Source organism: Sylvia atricapilla, chromosome 1 (genome assembly GCF_009819655.1).
Source record: "Sylvia atricapilla isolate bSylAtr1 chromosome 1, bSylAtr1.pri, whole genome shotgun sequence".
NCBI lineage: Eukaryota > Metazoa > Chordata > Aves > Passeriformes > Sylviidae > Sylvia > Sylvia atricapilla.
The window spans coordinates 28,053,597-28,059,595 of NC_089140.1; positions in this window are offsets into that span (position 1 = coordinate 28,053,597).

A 5,999-nucleotide genomic window follows, 5' to 3' on the forward strand; every position below is an offset into this window, starting at 1 on the left:
TGTTTGTTGTTTTTTTGTTTTTGTTTTTGGTTTTTTTGTTGTTTTTTTTAATTAAATGATCCTCTATGTCTGAACAGAAAAAAACTCACTATACTCTGTGTTGTGATGACTGTGGGACTGTTTCATGTCTTTCTGAGGAACTAATTATTGCTTTCTGAAATTTCATAGCATTGATTGCTAAATATATCAGCATCCCTCTCTGGGATCTTAAAAAGCATTTAGATTCCAACAGGTTCTTTCCAATTATTCTTCACCACTTATTTTGCCCTAACACCACTTCTGAGCTCTGGCACCAAAATACATTGGTTGTATCTTCCTAAATTATTTTAGATTAAATCTAGATGCTTTGGTTTTTATTTGCTTTAATAAAAACAAATTCATTTTTTAACACACAGTCACAGAAAACAATCCGAACTGGAATGGGTCAGGGCAAAGCTTGCAAGATATGAGCAGGTCTGACCTCCAGCTGGAGCAGTTGTGATGCAAATATGAAGAAGTCTTTTGTGCAGCCACAGAAACAGACTTTTTGTCACCTGCTTCCACACAGAAATTAGGCTTTTGGTACAACAAAAGACAACACAAAATTTTTAAAGCTTTATTTAAGTGACATCCAGCAAAATGAGCTGCATCTCTATGATACAAACTATAACACATGTGTAAGGAACAAATGTGAAAATTTTCCTACTGGCTGGTGTAGGGCAGATACTGGCAGTGCAAATAGCTGTCAGCAACAGCATGGACAAAGAAGAGTTGGAGAAAATGTCTTCTGTCCCAGATCAAATGCTGAGATCCAGCAGATTCCTACTCCCATTTCCAGCTGCTCTGGGTGACACTTGTGGCTCTCCAAGGCCACTGAAGACAGATTCCTCCTCTAAGCTCAGATGCTGGAGCAGAGCCTGATTCATCAGATCTGAAGTTCAGCGCTCCTCACGCTTCAGTCCTTTCCAGGTCAGTACACAGCCAAGGTGAGTGTACAGTAGGTCACTCTCTCTTTGTCCCTATTAACCCTTTGCCCCCTGTCCCACTCATCCTAACAGCTCCTGAATCTTTTCCTGCAAGTCAAAACTAAAGTGCACCGTGACCAGGATAGTTGTCACTGCAGCCTGGAGGTTCAGGAAGCCACAGGCAGGGAGGTGGTGGGGCAGGACTGTTGTCTTCCACCCAGGTATTTTTGCCAAGGTAAAAAAATGGGATTCCTGAAGTCAGCTTCAAAAGGAGCTTTTGTGGAGATCTGTCATGCTTGAGGACACAGGCACCTGTACATATGGACAGGAATTAGACAGAGTGAAACTTTGTAGCAACCATTCCAGACAGTGCTGAGGACAAAATGTCCTTGGAAGGCAAAGTACCTTATAGCAAGGTACCACCAGTCCAGGTTTCACATAATTAGTCCTTAACACTCATAGAAGTAGCATTGCTTCTTGCTCTCCCTGTTCCTCAAGAGGGACTGCATCTTCTTCATGCCCTTGGCCAGGATCATTCTATTTAAAATGACACCTGTGAAGGGACACTTCTCAGTATAGCAAAATGAAAATTGCTTTGTTTGTTGCTGTCAGCATTTTACCATCAATGTACAATTTCAAAGATGAAGACAGGTCTTTATGAAGAGGATGAGAAGAAGCTAAAGTTACGTTATGCTAGATTAAGAGATGCCAGTTGTAGAGCATCTTGAAGTGGAACGATATCCATTTCTTGGTGCTGCAGCTACAAGCAAAACATAAAAAAAAAAATGAATATATTCTGGTATTTTACACAGCAATACACTTGCTACATCACCCTGACAAGGCACTGCAGTGACACTGCCATCCTGGAGAAGTTTTGCTTCTCTGAAGCCCCATTTACAGCTTGCCTGAAAGCAGCATGTCCGATTATCCCTTTTTTCTGACCTAGAGACGGGGCTTCTGAGAGGTGTTTTAAAGACTTTTATTCCATTTTCAGTGTCATGTGAAGGGTGAGATGGTACAGCAGCAGTGGTTACTGTGCTTAGGGAAATGAGTGAAGGGCTGTTTTACACCAGGAGATGCTGGACTGCTAACATCCCACTACCATCTCTTACTTGAGATGGAAAAATAAAGGAAGAGAAAGTAGTACAGATAATCTTATATTCCTTTTGACACTGGGAGCCTTAAGTTGTGAAGCCTTGACTGGGCCTCCATGGTGCAAGTGCACTGCACCATGCAGACCCTGTCTGCAGAAAGGGTTACCTCATTTTGGTCATTCGGACTGTTGTAGGGTTTTCTTGCATGAAAGAAGATCCATTCATCATTTCTGCTGTCAAACAGGAAGGATGTTCATGTGGGAGCACCTTGCTGCATTTGTAGATAAGGGAAAGGCCTCACAGGTGCTGTAATTGCTGGTATGGAGGGGGAGCTGCCAGCAGCTTCCTCCTTTACAATAAGCTGAGGTTCTTCTGTGGGGTTTGTGCAGCAAAACACAGGCCCAATTCATGTGTGTTCCACTGGCTCCTTTGTGTGCAGCCCTTCTGGTCAGGACCACTGTGAGACCGACAGGTTTCATTGCATCGTGGATATGGTCTCTTCCTCTGCTGCAAGGAAAGGAACAGTTTCCCATCTCCTGTACACTGGTCATGCTCCAATCACGAGTCCCAGGACAATGAATGAGCTTGTACAGAATCACAGAATCATTCGGGGTTGAAAAGACCTTTGAGATCATCTAGTTCAACCTTTGACTGATCACCACCTTGTCAACTAGACCATGGCATCAAGTGTCACAACCAGTAATTCCTTGAACACCACCAGGGATGTTGATTCCACCACCTCCCTGGGCAGTCCTTCCAATACTTAACCACCCTTTCTATTTGCATTGGCAGAGAAAGCAAAGAGCTCTGCTCAACAAGTGTCTCCAAACCTCAAGAGACCCGAAAGCTTGAGAGCTGCTGCCAAGTTTTAGCTGTTGCACAAATAAGGATCTATTTATATTTTTGAGTAATTACTGAGTAACAACGTGTATTGCTGTTGCAGAGACATATATCACAATGGATACAGGGATACCCTGGAAAGCATTCTGTGATTTGAGACATGTAGTGGCAGTCACACAGCCAGTGCAGTCCTGCTGTCATAGGGACAGAGCACAGCCTTGATGGATGCCCCAGGGCTCACAGCAGCTCACAGAATCACAGAGTGAGTCAGGTTGGAAGGGACCACCCTGGGTCATCTGATCCAGCCTCTCTGCTCAGACCTGGTCACCCTGGAGCACATGGCACAGGATTGCACCCAGATGGCTCTTGAATAACTCTAGTGAGGGAGACTTTAGATATTTATACACACTAATGAGGTCCAGTGTCAGTCATCTCATCTCAAGGTTGAACAGGCCCAGCTTCTTCAGCCTATCCTCATAAGGGGGATGCTCCAGCCCTCCAGTCAACCTTGTTGTCTCCTGCTGCACCTGCCCCAGAAGCTCCCTGTCTCTCTTGTGCTGAGGAGCCCAGAACTGGACACAGCTCTCCAGATGTGGCTTTGTGAAATGTGGGGTTGTGTTTACATGTCAGGTAGAAAAAGGTGGCCTGTGTAGTTGTGGTTGTGAAATGTGTGAAACAAGGCCATGGGACAGTTATAAAAATGAGTTTTAATGAGCAGGAAAAGCATGGAAAGAGGCTTTTTGGACAAATATTTTGCATGCTTGTAAGTGAATAATGTGAGCTTTAAAGCTTTCACAATATAAGTTTTAAGGGGGTTTTTTTAGGCCTTTAACATATAGGATAGAAGAATGCAGAAGTATAATAATACTATTATTTGCTTTGAAAATAAAATTATTATAAGCTTTAAGCTGCTTTGTAATAAGAGGTTTTGAACTTCAGCTTTAGAATATATAAAAGGAATTGTAATCACCTAAACAAAAGAAGGGAGCTTATCCCAAGCCAAAAATTGATGATCCTGGAAAGGAAAACTGGACGATCCTGGTAAGGGAAGCTAAACATCACCATCACTGATTTATGGTCCTGGAAAGAGAAGCTGGACCTCACCATCACTGAAGTATGATTCTGAAAATGGGAAGCTGGACATCACCATCACTAATTTACAACCCTGGGGTATAGAAATTCGACGTCACTAATAGGAACTGATCACAATGGGGTATAGAAATCGGACTTCACAAATAGAAACACGGAAGAAACTGTTATAAATATGCTATAAATGACTATTATAAAGTTGGCTTTTTGCAGGATGTGTGCTATATGATTAATAACTTTGTGGTAAGGATATAAGTTTTTGTTTCTGCTGTTAGTCAAGAAAATTGGGCATAGTGGTAGTATTGATATAGTACTTGCTTAAACTGTCTGTTTGGCCGGGATAACCAGTGAACATGTAAAGAAGACTCTGCTATTGATACAACAACTATCAGCATCTACGATCTGAAGAAAGCATGGACCAAGGCCCAATCTGGAGCTGATAATGAAGACACAGCCAAGAAACACGCATGCTCTCAAAAGGTGGACCCAAGGAGGGGCCATGCAAAACAGTCCCTGGAATACGGAAACTAGTTTATGGAAAAATATGAATATTCAACAGACTGATACAACAGAAAGGGTATTTAAAGAAAGCCTGTGAAATAGCAGGGTGTGGACATGGCTAAATGCCAAGTCACCCGGCCGGCCGTACTTTGCTTTTTTTCCTTATCTCCTAATTGTCTTATCTTTTATTAAACCTATTTCTTAAAATCTACGTAAGAAGTGAATCTCGTTTTCCACAAAATATAACCAAAGAAACCCCACAACAAAAATCAAACCAAAAAAAAAAAAAAAAAAAAAAAAAAAACCGCCAAAAAAAAAAACCCCAAAAAACCCTGCTGAGAAGTGCTTATGAAGATGCTCAATAAATACCAGCAAAAATTAGTAGCTAGCATGCAGTTGGAGGGGAGACTCACACTGTACGCAGTATGCTGCTTTGCTCACACTATACCATTAATGAATTAATGAATTAATAAATTGATTGTTGCTTTACATATTGGCTGAGCCAAGCTCTTCTTCCTTACAGCTTCACCAGGACTGAGTAGACGGGCAAGGTCACCTCCCTCGACCTGCCGGCAATGTACCCAGGCTATCACTGGGTACTGAGGCCTATACTCTAGGCCTCAAGGGCCGTGCTGGCTCAGGCACAGCCTGCTGCGGCCGGGGACGAAATATCATGTAAATGCTAACGCTAATGCTAATGCTAATCTCTGGGACACACACGGGCCCCTTTTGGGCCGCGGCCGGGGCGGCTCCGGCCTCCCTCGCTCAGCTCCTCCGCAGCGCGGCCTCCCGCCGCCAGGGGGCGCGCCCCTCCCCGGCGCCGTGCGCGCCCCCGCTTCCCGCCCGGCCGCGGCGCCAGCGCGGCCCCGTCCCTGGCGGCGCCCATGGCCGGCGTCATCCGGCGGCTGGATGAGGCCGTGGTGAACCGCATCGCCGCCGGCGAGGTCATCCAGAGGCCGGCCAACGCCATCAAGGAGATGATCGAGAACTGGTAATGCGCGGCCCGCCCCTCCCGCAAGCCGGCCGCGCTGCGTGGGGCGGGGAGGCAGCGCTGGGTCTGACACCGCGTCCCGGCCCCGGCGTGCGGCGAGCGGCCGGCGGGGGCCTGGGTGCCGAGGAGGGGCGGTACCTGTGTGTGCTCGTACGGCAGCTTGGAAAGCCGCGTTCCTGTTTGCTTCTGTGTTCTGGCCTTGTTGTTTGAGAAACTTACGAATTGTTTGCATTCGGTGGCAGGTTAATTATTCATAGAATCATTTAGGTTGGAAAAGACCTCCATGATCGTCCAGTCCAACCATTAGCCCACTACTCCAAATCTACCGCTAAGCCATGTCTCTGAGCACCACATCTTCAAGTATTTTAAATAACTCCAGGGTCAGCGACTCAAACTTGGGCAGCCTGTTCTGTGCTTGACCGCCCTTTCTGTGGAGATAGGTATCCTAATATCCAGTCGAAAGCTGTCTTGGCACAAGTCGAGGCCGTTTCCCCTGGACCCATCACTTGCTCCTTGGTAGAAGAGGCCAACCCCCACCTA